This window comes from Panthera pardus, unplaced genomic scaffold (assembly GCF_024362965.1).
Source record: "Panthera pardus isolate Hobbes unplaced genomic scaffold, ASM2436296v1 HiC_scaffold_2, whole genome shotgun sequence".
NCBI lineage: Eukaryota > Metazoa > Chordata > Mammalia > Carnivora > Felidae > Panthera > Panthera pardus.
In genome coordinates, this window is record NW_026526765.1 from 7,527,911 (window position 1) to 7,543,887 (window position 15,977).

The window sequence follows — 15,977 nt, forward strand, 5'->3', positions numbered from 1 at the left end:
AAACCTCACCCCAGTACGAGGATGGTTGGAGGTGGGGTCTTCCTGGACGTGATTTAGGTCAGGAGCGGGGAGCCCTCGTGAAAGGGGTTAGGTCCTTATAAGAGAGACCTCAGAGAGCTCCCTTGTCCCATCTGCCATGCAAGGACACAGCAAGAAGACAACCATCTGTGAATCAGGAATTGGGCCTTTACCAGACACTGAATCTGCCAACACCTTGACCTTGGACTTCCAGCCTCCGGACCTGTGAGACGAAACGGTCTGTTGTTAGAGCCGCCCAGGGCATGGTGTTTTGTTACGGCAGCCTGAATGGACTGAGACGTGCTTTTTTCTGTTCTCCCCCTTTTTACCCCCTCACTCATCCCCTTTGAGCTTTCTCTTCCTCTTCCTCTCATTTTCGATTTGCCTCTTCTCCCCTGCCCACCTTCTCCCTTCTTGGCCAAGCCCATGGAACTAAGCTTTATTTTAAGGTGGTCTTCTGATTTAAGTACCAGTCTCTCAGTTCTTAATTTTTCTCACGGAGCATTGGAATCTTACGGGCATTTGCACCGCAACAAAGGACAGATTAATTTTTTTTTAGTTGTGTGTGGCAAAAAAAAAAGAATAAACGTTCTCTGTGATGACAGGTGGCTCTTGAGAAGGTGAGGAGTGCCTGGCAGACTCCCCCGGACGCCCCGCTGCTTCTGCACACCGGAATAGCCTGGCAGTTTCTCTCTCTCACCTGAGCAGTAGCATCCAGAAAGCTGGCCAGTTCCCAAGTGATGGAAGCAAGTTACCCTACTGCCCACAGCTCCTACTTTATGAAGAAAAACAAAGGATCTGCGGGTGGTGTCTGACTTTATGTAGGGGATTAGGTAAGTGCCTTGCGAGGAATGAATCCTGTTATCCACTGCCTGCCTTTCCAACTCCAGTTTTCTGTCCAGTTATTGTTGGGGCAACACTCATTAAGTAGAGGGTATCAGTGTGTTCAGCAGAGTGCAATTCCTGAATTACTAGGTGAGGAGAAATCCCAAATTTATTTCTCAAATTAACAAAAATGAGTGTGACCTTTATTTCTGGTGTTTTCGATGGGACAGTCAATACTTACCTTTCTCCTTAATTTGAGTAACTGACAAAAGTCAGTTGACAAAAGTCAACAATGCCAGCATGGCTCTGTCATCACTGTCCTGTTGTGAGTTCATTGAAAGGAAAATTGTATAACGATGGAAAAGAATAACAGTCCGTCATTCCTACTTTCAAACCCTCGAGTCTTCAACTTCTCCAGATAAGTTAATTGAAGCAGATTCTTAGAATATGAGGAAAATCATTTTGTGCTACCACCATAGACCTCCGTGCTGTTTCTTTTTAAAATTTGGAGAAGCGGAAGTTGTTAGCTTGTTTTCTTGGTCAACAGATTAATCTGCCTCCCCCGTGGGTCTCTGCTGTTTTTCCATTCACTCAGCTCATACGTTCCTTGGCACAGTGCTTTCCCCCTTCTGGATGCTCAAGAAATATGATTTGATGATAAGCCTGCCTGTGATTTCCAGATGCCTTTGTTTCCCTCCTGTTGATTCCTCAGTCTTGCCAGGGAAGGTAAGCTACTGTGTCATTAGGCAAAGACTCTTCTTCAATAAGCGTAGGTGGGTGAGTGAAGGTTGAATACCAAGAGAACAAAGGGGAAAGAAAATAGAGTACTTTGCCACTTGTACAACCTTTACTAACAATTTTCTTTTGAAGCTGTACGTTTATTACTTTCAAATAAAAAGCTTTGTTGAATAAAAATCTTCTTAAAATTGCCCTTAAGTGCGCCATTTTGTTCAAGACGAACCCATTAAACGTTTTCTTTAGTATAATGAAACCCCATACGCAGCGACTGGAAACATTTGTCCAAATGCTAAAAATTAGCCGTCAGCTTAGCGTGGACGAGCAAGCCAAAGAGTGGATGTATATTTACTAGGCTCTAAAGAGCTTATTTTTGTTTTGTTTTGATGCTAGGGAAAGGCAGGTGGCTCCAACCCAGGACAGTCCCTTTGTCTCCTCTGTATCAGCCTATTCAGCCTGGCTTTGTTCACATCCACCACAGCAATCCTGGCCGGACCAGCGACCGTGGGGATTCCTAGAACCAGACGACAACCTGCAGAGGAGAGTGGAAGAGCAGGGAAAGGTCAAGGACGGCATGAGTGGGGCACCCCGACAGCCATGGACCCGGCTAATGGGCCGTCATGTAAGGAAAGCTGGTCACGCGGCCTCCCGGCTCCAGCCACGAGAATCAAGGCTGCAGTTTTCAATTATATGGCTCAGGAGTTAGATGTTTACCTGCATTGTCATCTGTGGGGTGCTGTAGCTTGTGACTTATTAAGGCAACAAAAGGATTGGCTGATGATGACTGAACCTTCGTATAGAATGAAAACTACCTACAGCTTACTGAGCGATCGACCCAAGTCTAACCATATTTCCAACAGGCTGAGTAACGTGGAAGGCCAGGATAACCTGATGGAGGACATTAATTCTTCTTCTCCAGTTATGAGAGGAAAAGAAGCTTATTTCCTTTTACCAAATGGCGAAGGGACTCCTGGAGGGAAAGAGCTGGACTCGTGCAGAAGTAGAGGGGTAAGGAAGGGGGAGCATGAGGAGAGGGGACCTACCCACAGAGCACGGGCGTCTCTGGGGCTGGGCAGGGGAGGTAGGAGCGAGTTCTGCTGGGAGACCTGGACCCCAGGCAGCACCCCATCTGGGGGTCACCTACAGAGGGAGTCCGTGGTGGCTTGAGGACTTACCCCTAAGACCTGTGCCCTTTGAGGCTGCATAAAAGGTCCCAGTCACCAAATTCGTCGCAGGGAGCGGACGTGGCGAGGGGCAGTTTGCCCGCCTCTGGGTGGCCTATGGGGGCTGGCAGGCCATATGCGGCCCCAGCCTGTTTTTGTAAACTGAGTTTTGTTGGCACGTAGCCCGTCCTCTTGTTTGCACATTACCTACGACAGATTTCATGCTGCAAGAGTGGAGAACAGACAGAGATGGCGAGGTCTAGAATATTTACTATCTGGATCTTTACTGAAAAAAAAAAAAAGAATGTGCTGACCCCGGAATTGTTAGGGTGGACGACGGGTTGAGACAGGGAGAGCACAGCCATTCCCATCCCAGACGGAAGCTGGGGGATCCAGGGTAAATTCTCAGGATCACTTAGTCCAGAACAAGGGAGGGATCAGCGATGACAACAGTACACAGTTCTTCGTCATCCCCCTTCTTGCCAGTTAGTTCTAATTTAAATATGAGATGGGATTTTATATTTCTAATACGATACACGCTTCAGAAATTAAATAATGTGATGTTTCTTGGGCTAATGCTCCGGACACACATTCATATCTGCTACATGCTGCATTCGTTTCCCACGGAGGGCATCGCAAATGACCCCAGACTTGGTGATTTCCAACAGTAGAAATCGATGATCTCGCAGTTTGGAGGTCAGAGGCGCCAAACCCATCTTGCCAGGCCCCAGTCGACGTGCTGGGAGGGCCGCGTTTCTTCGGAGGCAGAATCTGTTCTTTGCCTTCTAAAGGCCACCCACATTTCTCAGCTTGGGGCTTCTTCTTCGGCCTTCGCAGTCAGCGGGACCGCGTCTTCTCTCCTCTCTGGGTTCTGCTTCTATCGTCACAGCATCTTTGCCTCTGACCGCCACCACCACCCCCGGGTTCCCTCGGAAGGATCCTGTGATTACGTCGAAGCCACTCAGATATTCCAGGATAACCTCCCCATTTCAAATTTTTTAAACTTAGTCACATCTGCAAAGTCCCTTTCACCAGGCAGAGGAGCACAAAGAACAGAGATTGGGAGTGGGCATCTCTGGGCCTCATATTCAGCCCAACGCCCACCACGCAGAACCCCAAGCATTTGACCGACCTTCCACTCAGTAAGGAATTGCGGAAAAGCCACGGAAGCTACAGGAAATGGGGCCGTGCTGGTCCCATCCCGTCTCTTCTTTTTCCTGAACTCATGTTCAGGAATGGGGTGAGTTGGGATGGCACAGGCGATCACTGGTTGGTGGCCTGAACCACCTGCCGAGCGACAGCAGCTCTGTCCTGCAGGAGGGTGAGGTCTCGGACAGCCTTGTTGTACAACTTTGAAGGGCCTGTCTGTCCTCTTTCTCCATGACTCCCTTTGTGCTCCTGGGGGGGCTTCCTTTTCCGTGTCCTGCTCCTCCCTGATCACATCTTTGGTGGCCCTGGAGAAGAATGCCTCTTTCTAGGGAAGCAGGTATAGTTTTAGAAGTGAAATTCTTGTGGTTGCAGGTTTAGAGACCAGGAAGTTGCTCTGGTGGGTTGGGGGGGTGGGGAGGTCAAATACTCAGAGGATGTTAATGACCAGACTCCAAATAGCTTTAGAACGTTTCCTTTAAAAAAAAAAAAAAAAAAGTGTCTGGCCTGTTATGATCTAAATTGTGTTCCCTCTTCTCATGTGTTAAAATCCTAACTCCCAGGATCTCAGAATGTGACCGCATTTGGGGTTGGGGCCTTTGAAGAGATGATTAAAGTCAAATGAAGCCGTATGGGTGGGCCCTCATTCAACATGACTGTTGTTCCCGAAAGAAGGGGAGATTAGGACACAGACAGGTACAGAGGGAAGACGGGGCAGAGGCACAGGAGGGAGGCGGCCATCCGCAAGCCAAGAAGGCCTCGGGAAACCGATCCTGCCGACACCTTGGTCTTGGATTCCCAGCCTCTAGGACTGGAGGGAAATAAGTTTCTGTCGTTTGAGTCATGGGTCTGTGGCGCTTTGCTGTGGCTGCTGTAGGAGCCAATGCGGGCTCCAGGCGGCAGAAGCTGTGGGAAGTGAGGGGGCATCGGTGGATCATTAGCAACCAAAGCTCACACGGCCCCGGGGCGCTGGCCCAGGAAAGGCATCTGACCACCAGAGCAGCACCGGCCACAGAAGACAAGTTCCAGTCCTAGAAGCGGGGTGCAGGTGCCGCACGGTCACAAAGAGGAAGAGGATGCCACTGCCCTGAGCTGTGAAACAGAACAGGTACACTACCAGGAACTTTGAAAGTTGGAGCCTGAAGCCTCTTTGTAGGCAGAGTATCTCTGCCTTAAAAATAGCACCCAACGGGGGCCCCTCAGTGGCTAGTCAGTTAGGCATCCAACTCTGGATTTTGGCTCAGGTCATGATCTCATGGTTCGTGGGATCGAGCCCCCCATTGGGATCCACACTGAGAAGGTAGAACCTGCTTGGGATTCACTCTCTCTCTCTCTCTCTCTCTCTCTCTCTCTCTGTCCCTTCCCCGCTTCCATGGACTCTCCCTGTCTCACTCTCAAAATAAATAAACATTAAAAACAACCACAGCACCCAACAATAAGACTGAGCAACACCTATGTCTGCTTGGCTTTGTCATGATGGACAATGGATTTCCCTCTGGGGTTACATAGGTTTCATCTTTCCTCCACCCAGTGCGTGTCCTGGAAAAGTCGTGCAATTCTGACAAGATGGAGAAAATAGGTTGTGTTTCCTTCCCCCTCTACCTAGACGCTTGTAAGAGCAGAAGCTGTCTAGTTACAAACGATCATATTTCCTTTGTGCCTTAATCCTCTCACATCCTGGTTGCAGTCCCTGTCCTGCTATTACTCTGTCCCAGATCCATGTTTGTCCGCGGTGCTCTATTTTCCACCCTGGTGCTCCTGTCCCTGGCAGGGCTAACAGAGAGCACCGTCCTCTTCTTTAAAGGTCTATCTCGTGGAAATATTTCTCTTCAATTGCTCTAGTACAAACCACGTCATCCAGCCCTACTCATGATTTCCCCGACCGCAGATTCTTTGTGACAAACTTTAATTTTTTTCATTTCTCCTGTGATGTTCCACCCGGCTTCAAGCATGGAATGGGTAATGGAAACAATGTTCACCTTTATTTTCCTTGCGTGACAGAACCGTAGTGGCTTGTAGCAATTGGCATCAAAAGGTGAAGGTACAATCAGACATTTGATTTAATCGGCGAAGAGGTGGCTGAAACAAGATGCAAGGCCAACTTTTGAACTAATATTGACACAGTGGTATAATCCAACAGTGATTCAGGGTACAGTTTTAAGCAGCCAGACAAGGAAATACTAACATTTGGGTTTTTGGTTTGTTTGTTTGTTTGTTTGTTTCGATCAAAGCTGGAAAAGTTTGGAGTGTTTTCTTAGCCAACAGTCTTGGTGTGGTCAATGTATCACATTGATTGATTTGCGAATGTTGAACCAGCCTTGCAGTTGCTCCTCATCAAGGAAATACAAATCAAAACCACACTCAGATATCACCTCACGCCAGAGTGGCCAAGATGAACAAATCAGGAGACTATAGATGCTGGAGAGGATGTGGAGAAACGGGAACCCTCTTGCACTGTTGGTGGGAATGCAAACTGGTGCAGCCGCTCTGGAAAACAGTGTGGAGGTTCCTCAAAAAATTAAAAATAGATCTACCCTATGACCCAGCAATAGCACTGCTAGGAATTTACCCAAGGGATACAGGAGTGCTGATGCATAGGGGCACTTGTACCCCAATGTTTATAACAGCCCTCTCAACAATAGCCAAATTATGGAAAGAACCTAAATGTCCATCAACTGATGAATGGATAAAGAAATTGTGGTTTATGTACACAATGGAATACTACGCGGCAATGAGAAAGAATGAAATATGGCCCTTTGTAGCAACATGGATGGAGAGTGTGATGCTAAGTGAAATAAGTCATACAGAGAAAGACAGAAACCATATGTTTTCACTCTTATGTGGATCCTGAGAAACTTAACAGAAGACCATGGGGGAGGAGAAGGAAAAAAAAAGAAAGAAAGAAAGAAAGAAGGAAAGAAAGAAAGAAAGGTTAGAGAGGGAGGGAGCCAAAACACAAGAGACTCTTAAAAACAGAACAAACTGAGGGTTGATGGGGGGTGGGAGGGAGGGGAGGGTGGGGGGTGGGTATTGAGGAGGGCACCTGTTGGGATGAACACTGGGTGTTGTATGGAAACCAACTTGACGATAAATTTCATATTAAAACAAACAAACAAAAAAAAAACAAAAACAAAAAGAAAGAGGTCTGCAAGCCCATGAGCGACTTCTCTGTAGGAACACTGTATGACATTGACATTGCACTTCCTTCTAGCAACAGCTGTGCTTTTGGATATTGAAGGTGTATAAACTGCCTGGACTTCGTGTATAGGCTTCAACTGGTTAAGAAAGAAGAAGGAGGAGGAGGAGGAGGAGGAGGAGGAATGCATTCTGGACATTTCTTTGTTGCTGATCTGAGGACTAGACATCTGCAAGTAGCTTCTCTGGAAAATGTAGAGCAAAGAGCAGAGCCCGCTTAAGAACTATTAGGAGCGATTGGAAGAGTGTAGGTGGATAATGTGCCCCTGAGTAGGCAGATGAAGAGTTTTGAATCACTGATGATGCTGTTCAAAGACGCCCAGAGACACCTATGACAGATCTGCTCGGCTGGTTGTCCTAAGCTGGTTCATTAGTAGCGTGAGGACATTGGAGACAGGGAACTGAATGAAGAGGCAGGTATGGAGAAAAGGGCCGGTGTAGTCACAGGACCAATAACGAAATCAGCTTCCTTTCATGTTTGAGTGACAGTAGTTCAACAGGAGCTAGATTCCATGGGAAAGGAGCTTGCAGAGAACTACAGAGGAAGCAAGGCTATTCAATACCGCACTCCGGCCGGTGGTCTTACAAACTAATGCCATGCATCATCCCTGCAATCCCTACCTACTGAAGGTCTCTGAGGTACAATCTCTGGGTTGATGTTGCCAGTGAATTAGACAGCGTCTCTCCCTTGTCCAGGCTGCTGTGACAAACTATGGCAGACTGGGTGGCTTATCAATAATAGAAATGTGTATTTCACAGTTCTGGAGGCTGGGAAGTCCAAGATCAAGGTGCCAGGCGCGAGTATAGTCAAGTTCTAGTTTGAGTCCTTTTCCCGGTTCACAGCTCGCAACTTCTCGCTGTGTCCCCACATGATGGAAGGAGCGAGGGATCTCTGTGGAGCCTCTTCTATAAGGGCACTAATCCCATACATGAGGGCTCTGCCTTCACGATCGCCCTTCGCTGCATCCCAAAGCCCCACCTCCACATACTATCATGTTGGGGCGTTAGGATGTCAGCATATGAATTCGGGGTGGACACATACATTCAGACCAGTAGTACCTTTCCTTGTGGAGCTAACATTCTGGGAGGAGAGCAGGTGACCCTGCTGTAAAGCAGGTGGGGGGCTGGAGGACTGGTAGGGGGCAGAAGGAGGTAGAGTTTTCCATGAGTCCCGCTTCCCCAAGGCAGAACAGAGAGGACCTGGGGTCCCAGGTCTCGGCAGCGGAATCTCAAATGCTTCCTCACACACAGGCTCTGCTTTGCAGGGGAGCAGCCTAAGGAAGGAGGGTCCGATGGCATCCACTTCAGTAGTAGCATCTGGCTCCTGGGACAAGGGTGTTTGCCTGGCTGGTTCCTGGAACAGAAGTGACGTGGGACCCGGGGCAGCAGCAGGGGCGGTTGAGCCTTGTGGCGGTGCAAACTGTAACGTGCCCGACTCAGTGACGGCAAAGGTCCTGCTGCAGACCTGTTCCTGTGCGTGGTTTAGGGCAGAGACCCTGGAGGCAGCGAGCTGATTTCTGCAGATGTCTCAAGGATACTGCGTGTTCCTCGGTCTACTCTTTTCTGCTAGATCCACCGTAATTAACTACTGTTCCTGGCAACTAATAACCTGGTCTGATCCTGGCTTACTATCCTTATTAAAACATGTCCCCAGAGTCTATATGCACACAAGCAATGATACATTTTTATGTTTAAGAATGGGACTCTGGTATATACACACCGGGTAGCTTAGACCCACTCTTTCCCGTTAACCACTCTGCAAGAATCCGTGGAATTGTATGTTTCACCATAATTTGCTGACCAGACCCCCTACTGATTTACATTTAAGAGATTTTCCTCTTTTGATTCTTGTAGGCAAGGTAGCAGTGAAAACCCTGACACATTTATCTTGACCAGTTCACGCTGTGATTTTTGTATAGATTCCTAGCAGTGAAATTGCTGGATTATCACATCTACATATCAACCATGTTAATATGTGAAACAAAATGATATTCTATTTTATTTATTTTTTACAGTTCTACTTGAGTGAGAGAGGGGGCACATGAGCAGGACGGAGGGGCAGAGGGAGACAGACTCTTATAGTGCAGAGCCGGACGCAGGGCTCGATCATATGACCCTGGGATCATGACCGGAGCTGAACTCAAGAGTTGGATACTCAACCAACTGAGGTACCCAAGCACCCCTACGGAGTTTTATTTTAAAAGGTTAGACTAACTCATTCTCCCACTACATATGCATGAAGATGCCAAGTTTTCCCATTGTCTCTAGCACTTGATGTGAATAGTCTTTTTAGACGTTGCCATTTTGAAAGGCAAACCGCACCTCATTTTAATTTATATTTTAAAGATTATCGGTGAGACTGAATATGTTTTCTCATGTTTACTGGTCATTTGTATTTTTCATCTGTGTTTTGCATATTCAGAGCCTTTGTCTATTTTCTCCTTTTTTATTTAAAAAATTGTTTTCATGTTGATTCATTTTTGAGAGACAGAGAGACACAGAGCGTGAGCGGGGGAGGGTCAGAGAGAGAGGGAGACACAGAATCCGAATTCTCAGGCTCCAGGCTCTGAGCTGTCAGCACAGACCCCTATGCGGGGCTCAAACCCATGAACTATAAGATCATGACCTGAGCCGAAGCCGGATGCTTAACCGACTGAGCCACCCACGCGCCCCATACTTTGTTATTATTCAGTAAAAATCACCTATATTCTATATTGCATATATGTATATAACATGTATGTTATACAGTATGCAATTTGTGTGCATTTCTCTTGTAAATAAAATTACCTTTTACTACACCCACTGTACAAAAATTTTATTCTACATTGGCTGAAATGATTCAATGTTAGGGAATTTAACAGTGTATTTTTAATTATATTAATAAATAATTTGAGTAAAGAATCATCTGATCCTGAAAAAAAATTTTTTTGATCTAATTGAGAAGAAAATGGTGTGATTAAAGACTTTAAGTAAAACACGATTTCAGATTAAATACTTCCGATAAAAATAAAAACTCCCTAAAATGACTTTTATTTTTATTTATTTATTTTTTTAATTTTTTTTTCAACGTTTTTAATTTATTTTTGGGACAGAGAGAGACAGAGCATGAACGGGGGAGGGGCAGAGAGAGAGGGAGACACAGAATCGGAAACAGGCTCCAGGTTCCGAGCCATCAGCCCAGAGTCTGACGCGGGGCTCGAACTCACGGACCGCGAGATCGTGACCTGGCTGAAGTCGGACGCTTAACCGACTGCGCCACCCAGGCGCCCCTAAAATGACTTTTAAATGATAACCAGAGATCACCATAAAACATGGTATGAAATTGTAAAATCCGAAAGGCATACCTATGGCAGCTGGAAACAAGACAAGCCCCGGGGTACCTTCTGCTAAAATTCAGTCTGGTTTGGGAGGGTTCAGCTAATGCAAGAAGACAAGCAAGTGAATGGTGTAAATTTTGGAAAAGAGGTGAAGGCACTTCCACTTTTGGTCGAGAATATGATTTTATACCTAGAAAACTCAGGAGGCTTAACTAAAAAGAAAATCTCTTCAAACTCATTTTTTAAAAAAACGCAAGCACATGAAGATGTCACTGGGTAAGATAAATATTTGAAAGCCTCAACAGCTTTCCTCACCACTAGTACAACATTTAGAAATTGAAATGGTAAAAGATTCCATTCATGACAGCTACTAAAACTATAGAATGACTAAAAATAAATTTATCAAGGAAGTCATAGGGCTAGAATACATCTTTCAATATTAATATTTTACAGAAGACATAAAGGAAGGCTTTCGTAAATGAAGACGTGCCACATCCCTGAATGGGAAGACTGAACATTGTAAATGCTTCTCAAACAAGTGCATATATTTTGTGCAACGCTAGTCAGAATTCCAATGGTTGCGTGTGAACATTGTTTTGGAATTGGACAAATTAACTGTACATTTTATATGGAAGGATAAGCTTGATAATTTCTGAGAATGTTTTGGAAAAGACTATTAAAAGGAGTTTATCTTCTAGATACTTAAATGTGTGTTAAAGCTACTCTAATCAAAACAATATGGCATGGGAATAGACAAATTGGGCAAAACAGAACCTAGGATCCAGAAACCAAATGAAAAATACTTGAGTTTTGATATATGATAGATGATACTTGGACAAAAGGCTGACAATGTAAACAAGAAAAAGGTATATATGTGCATTTATGCAAAAGTTTTCAATGATTTCAGGATGGATTAAAGATCTAGATGAAAGATAAAATCCATTTAATGACATAGTAAGATACAGGAATTATGCTTTTGTGTGTTTTTTTTTTTAAGTTTTTTATTTATTTTGAGGTGAGGGTGCAGAGAAAGAGGAAGGGAGAGAATCCCAAGCAGTGTCCACACTCGTTGCAGAGCCCAATGTGGGGTTTGATCTCACGACCACGGGATCATGATCTGAGCCAAAATCAAGAATCAGAAGCTCAACGGACTGACCCACTCAGGGACCCCTGCCTTTGTTTTTTAACCATTGAGTGGGGAAGGTGCTTCTAAGCAAGGCTGATAATTCAGATGCCACACAAAAACAAAACAAAACCAACCCCACGGTCTCTTCCATATTAATCCCATCACTTTACAGATTTGGATATAAAGCCTGTATGTGAGAGTAAGTAATTCATCCAATTTCACTCAACTCAGTAGAGGTAGAGAATAAAGGCCTTCTCAGGCGATCAGAATGTTTAACTGGTGTAAAATATATCTTTTTCTTTTTTCTGGTGGTTGCTAAACTTTAATGAACATATAAGTTACCCGAAGTACGTAACAAAACAGTTGCTTGGGCCCCCCAGTTTCCGGTTTAAAATAGGTTCGGTTAGGGCCCGAGAGGGTGCATCTCTAAGAAACTCACAGGTGATGCTCATGCTGCTGGCTGCAACTTTGTGGGAATGAAATCCTTCACGATAAAACTTCTCTATGTGAACAATAAGGGCGCCAATATATATATTAGCTTGGATGCCTCACTAAGCACCCATTTTATTCCAACTTATTTTAGGATACTTAGTATCCTAAATACTTAGTATTTAGTATTTAGTATTTAGTATACTTTAGTATAAGTATTGCAATACTTATCTTGCAAGTATTTGACCTTAGAGCTTGCCCTGTGCAAAAAGCCTTCTCCCCAAGGGGTATTTGTTGAAGACCATGATAGGGACATGTTTAACTTTTAATTGTCTGAGGTGGTGGATGCAGTGAGGACACACTATAGACTAAGCAAACCTGAGAGGGAAAGGTGGGAAAAAGAGTTCACAGGGTCTTAGAAAAGCTCTGAGGTGTTCCTGGGAGTTTAGACGGCCATGCGTCTGTTAGAGCTGTGTACGTGCCCTGGGTTGTGGCAAGCTTGGATAAAAACTGGAGTGGGTCCTAAGTTCTCGCCTTCGGCTCACCTTGAAGCTTTGCACAGGCAGAAAGGGAAGGTAAAGGTAATATTGTCAACTGCCTGAGTGTTGAAGGATTGCCCCCAAACACATACAGAGCCCTCATCAAATGCTGGGGGACTTCCTGGCTCCAGGAATTTGAGGAAATCTCTGTCCAATCATTAGCTGACCACTAAGCTGAGTAGAGACTTCAGAAAAAGAACACAATTTGGGGGGCTGGGGGTGGTAGAATGAGTACAGAAAAGTCACTAAACAAACAAACAGTAACTACAACAAACAACAGTAACAATAACAACAAGCCAGGATGAAGGCAGAAAAAGACCCTATTTTCAGAGTTGCTACATTATATGATTTTCAATGCCCGATTTTCAACAAAAAAGATTGCGGGACCTGCAAAGAAACAAAAAAGCTCGGTCCATACACAGGGCAGGGGGAGGAGGAAGTAATCAATAGCTACTGCATCTGAGGAGGATCAGACGTTGGACTTCATTGTCAAAGACTTTACACATACTGTTTGAATACATCCAAAGAGCCAAAGAAGGCCACGTGTAAAGAACTGAAAGAAAGTAGGATGCCTCACCACATAGAGAATATCAATAAAGAAGTAGAAATAATTTTAAAAATCAAATAGAGATTTTGCAGTTCAACAGTCAAATAATTAGAATGAGAAATTCACTAGATGGCTCAACAGCAGATCTGAGCAGACAGAAGAAAGAAGAAATGAACTTGAAGCTAACCAATTGAGATTATCCAGTCTGAGAAACATAGAGGAGGGGAAATGAAGAAAAATGAACAGAGTCTCAGAAACCTGTGGAAGCCGGTCACGATTCTCCACACACGAATAAAGGAAATCTCAAAAGGAGTGGAAAGGGAGGAAGAGACAGAAGGGATGTTTGACTGAAGTAATAATGGCTGAAAACTCCCAAATTTTGATGAAAACCATTGGTCTCCACATCCAAGCAGCTCCATGAATTCCAAATAGGATACACTCAAGAGACCTACGCATACACATCATCTTCAAACTGTCAAAAGTACAGACCAAGAGAGAATTTTGAAAGCAGCCAGAGAGAAGTGGCTGATTTTGTACAAGCGATCCTAATTTATATTGACAGCCGATTTCTGGCCAGAAACCATGAATGGCAGATATTGGTGGTATGACATATTTAAAGCCCTGAGAGACATATACTGTCAACAATGAATTCTATATCTGGTGGGGGTCAGTTGGTTGAGCGTCCAACTCTTGATTTCAGCCCAGGTTGTGATTTCAGGGTTCGCGAGTTCAAGCCCCGAGTCATCAGCTCAGGGCTGACGGTGTAGAGCCTGCTTGGGATTCTCTGTATCCTGTCTCCTTCTCTCTCTGCCCCTCCCCTGCTTGCACACACTCTCTCTCTCTCAAAAATAAATTAAAGAGACATTTTTTAACAAAAGAATTCTACATCTGGGAAAACTATCTTTCAGAAACACAGGAGGAAATAATATATTCTCATATTTTATTTTATTTTATGTTTAATGTTTTCATTTATTCATTTTGGGGGGGGGAGAGAGAGAGAGAGAGAGCACAAGCGGGGGAGGAGCAGAGAAACAAGGGGACAGAAGATCCGAGGTGGGCTCTGTGCTGACAGGGTGACAGCAGTGAGCCCGATCAGGGGCTCAGACTCACCAACGGTGAGATCATGACCTGAGCTGAAGTCAGACACTCAACCAACTGAACCAGCGAGGCACTCCTATTCTCATATTTAAAAATCAGAGACAATTCGTCCCTAACAGACCTCCCACAAGAAATACTAAATAGAGTCTTTGAGGCTGAAATTAAGGGCCACTAGGCAGCACTGTGAATCTACACAAAGAAATAAAAAGCACCGATAAAAGTAACAACATAGGTAAATAAACGACAGTGTAAAGGTATGTTTACTTTATGCCTTTTTCTCCTATCTAATTTAAGTGACACTAGCATAAAGAAATAATTATAAATGTGTGTTGATGGACACATAGTATATAGTCATACCTGTTTTATTGCACTTGGATATGATGGTGTTTTTTTTTTTTTAATGTTTATTTATTTTTGAGGGAGAGAGAGAGACAGAGACAAGTGCAAGTGAGAGAGGGAGACACAGAACCCGAAGCAGGCTCCAGGCTCTGACCTGTCAGCGCAGAGCCTGATGTGGGGCTCGAACCCATGCGCCGTGAGATCATGACTTGAGCCAAAGTCAGACATTTCACGGACTGAGCCACCCAGGCACCCCATGCGTTTTTTACAATTGAAAGTTTGTGGCAACCCCGAGTTGAGAAATTTCATCATACGTTTTTTCCAGTACCATTTGCTCATTTCAGGTCTGTGTCACATTTGGTAGTCCTCACAGTATTTCAAATTTTCTTCTTCTTCTTATTTTTGTTAGGTGACCTGTGATCAATGATTACAACTCACCGAAAGCTCAGGTAATGGTTAGCATTTTTTAGCAATAAAGTATTTTTTCAAAATTTTAATGTCTATTTTTGAGAGAGAGAGAGAGAGAGAGAGAGAGAGAGAGAGGCATGAGCGGGAAGGGGCAGAGAGAAGGAGACACAGAATCTGAAGTAGGCTCCAGGCTCCGAGCTGTCAGCCCAGAGCCCGACGTGGGGCTCGAACTCACAGACTGCGAGATCATGACCTGAGCTGAAGTCGGACGCTTAACCGACTGGGGCACCACCCAGGCGCCCCAATCAAGTATTTTTTAAATTAAGGTCTGTACATCTTTAAAGACATAATGCCATTGCACACTTAATAGACTATAGTATAGGGTAATCATGACTTTTATATACACTGGGAAACCAAAAAATTCATGTGACTCATTTTATTGCAATTTTTGCTTTGCTTTTTTTTTTTTGTGGCAGTCTGGAACCAAACCCACGATATCTCTGAGGTCTGTCTGTACACAGATGTGATTTGTGATAATAACACCGCAGAGGACGGGGAGGGAAAGGCACTGTAGGAGAACAAGATCTTTGCGTACTATGGAAAGGAAATTGGTATTAGTCGGAACTAGCTTCTTATGTGTTAAGAGGTAAATTGTGTTTCCAGAACAACCACAATGAAAATAACTAAAGCATATATAGGTGAATAAATGGAAAGAGAATCCTAATGGTACCCTTAAGTATGCATATTTAACATCAAAGAAGGCGGTACTAGGGGAACAGATGAACAAAAAAAAAAGGCATCAAACGTATAAAAAACAAACAGGAAGATGGCAGATGGAAAAACAAAGTGAACCTTCTTGCCATGGTACAAGCAGTGAGAAGGGTTGATGCTGACCATGGACGGCCAGTCCCAGGACACCTGCTGTGGTGAGGAGGGATCGGGGGAAGGACACACGTGGGACACACCCAGAAGCACGACCACGGCGGTAAAGCCCTGTACCAACAAGCAGTCCAACTTGCTCCTTGTACGGGGTCCTGAGCTGTCCCTACCTGGTCCAAGCTTGGTTCCCACTCAGAGGTGGGCTGGCCGTGA

At 44.8% G+C, this 15,977-nt stretch overlaps 1 long non-coding RNA gene across 1 annotated transcript; it reads left to right on the forward strand.

The window, feature by feature from the left end:
• Nucleotides 1-1,206: 1,206 nt before the first annotated feature.
• On the forward strand, nt 1,207-15,483 carry LOC128778235 (uncharacterized). Its single transcript, XR_008423654.1, has 3 exons — nt 1,207-1,569; nt 9,098-9,250; nt 15,362-15,483. It is a non-coding gene; the product is annotated as an uncharacterized LOC128778235 (long non-coding RNA).
• The last annotated feature ends 494 nt before the right edge of the window (nt 15,484-15,977 follow it).